This window comes from Mus caroli, chromosome 6, assembly GCF_900094665.2.
Source record: "Mus caroli chromosome 6, CAROLI_EIJ_v1.1, whole genome shotgun sequence".
Classification (NCBI taxonomy): domain Eukaryota; kingdom Metazoa; phylum Chordata; class Mammalia; order Rodentia; family Muridae; genus Mus; species Mus caroli.
In genome coordinates, this window is record NC_034575.1 from 116,132,112 (window position 1) to 116,133,692 (window position 1,581).

The 1,581-nt window shown below is 52.5% G+C and overlaps 1 protein-coding gene across 1 annotated transcript in view; it reads right to left on the reverse strand.

Annotated features, from left to right (window-relative positions):
- Mical3 (microtubule associated monooxygenase, calponin and LIM domain containing 3) overlaps positions 1-1,188 on the reverse strand; it is a 143,693-nt gene extending 142,505 nt beyond the window's left edge. Inside the window, exon 1 of the mRNA XM_029478254.1 lies at positions 880-1,188. The gene's annotated coding sequence lies outside the window, so the exon portion shown is untranslated. The remainder of the gene's footprint in view (positions 1-879) is intronic.
- Between the last annotated feature and the right edge of the window lie 393 nt (positions 1,189-1,581).

The window sequence follows — 1,581 nt, forward strand, 5'->3', positions numbered from 1 at the left end:
CTGGGCCCATTTTACCCATTCCTTACCCTACCATGGTATTAGCCTTCTTTCGCTGTGACAGAGGACTTGAGAAAATCAACCTAAAGGAAGGAAACGCTTCTTTAGCTCGCGGTTTCCAAGGTCTGNGTTTACAATCACTCGGCCCCATCACTCTGGGCCTGTAGGGCCTCAAGGCATCAAAGTCCAAGNGTGAGTAGATGAATCCTGTTTAGCTCATGGTGGATAGAAAGCAAAGGGGACCCAGCATATCCCCAGTGGCCTAATTTCCTACTACCAAGACTGACACCCCCACCTCCAAGTTCCACCTCAAGTCAGTGATGAAGTCTTTTAACATTTGCGGTTTAACATTGGGGTTAACACTCAAAAATCTGAAATACAACTCATGGCCAGGCACTGCCCTTCCTCTGNGGGACCTCCAAGAGATGAGGACAACAGGTAGACCTCAGACACCCCGAGGTGCTCAGGTAAGACCTTTCACTCTCCTGAGCCTGCCCAGTTCTCCAGTGCAGTGCTGGCCAGCGTCACCCCAGGGATGGTGCCTTGGGGAAGCCAGGCTTCACTGAGACACTTCGAAGCATTGAGAAACAGAAAAGCCGTCTCTACGCCATTCACCTAAACCCAGACCCAAGGAAGAAAACACCTTTCAAGATAGGTGCTCCTGGCTCCAGATGAGAGCCTCTCAACCAACCAGGCAAACAGCTCACACTCACATAGGTTCCCAGGAACATAATTTAAGGGCATACTCTCCATTGTACCATATTTACAATACACAATTAAAATCCTAAGACTCTCACATACTCTGGCTGACAGAGGTGAGGGAGCCAGCTCTCTGGTCCCAGGCCAGATGCCACCTAAATGGAATAAGCAAAGTGACATTACCCCCCCGGGGCTGGAGTCTGTGTCTCACGAGGACAAGGCTGGTAACGGTGCCAACCCCAGCCTCTCCTCCTTGGTCTGAGCAGGAAATCCTGGAACGGCAAAGCCAGGCAAGGCAGCTTGCTTGCTGCGCTGGGTTGTCACTCTGTGCCCCTCAGGACCACCCTCCCATCATGTCCAGCTGGCGTTTTTGTCTCCATCCTGCTCAGGGTGGGCAATATAGCCCTCAGCCCAGGACTGTAGTCATTTGTGACATAGCCGCCAACTGAGGACATCACACTACACAGGGCAGCACAGGCAGCACCAGGTCACCAGATGACAACCTGTCCCTGGTAACTAAGGTGTGAGTCTGGCTTGGCCACATGTTTGGGTTTTGTTCCCCATCCCCCACGCAAAGCTCACATCCACAGGTGCTGCACACCCCCCCCCCCCCCCGTGGTTGTATGGAAAAGGGCACCAGATGCATCAGCTCGGGGAAACTTCAACCCTCTGTGAGATAATACCTCCCGAGCCCATGCCAGCTGTCACCCACCTGGACCAGCTACGGTACACACAACGGTCACAGACAACATGGCTGTGTGAGTGGCGACATGCTTCACGGAGAAGATTTTCCTTCACAGAACTGTCGTCACTGAACAACAGCTGGTTTCTCGTCTGAGCCAGTCCTCGGAATGTAACTATCACTTCATCCACAAAGGACAAGGT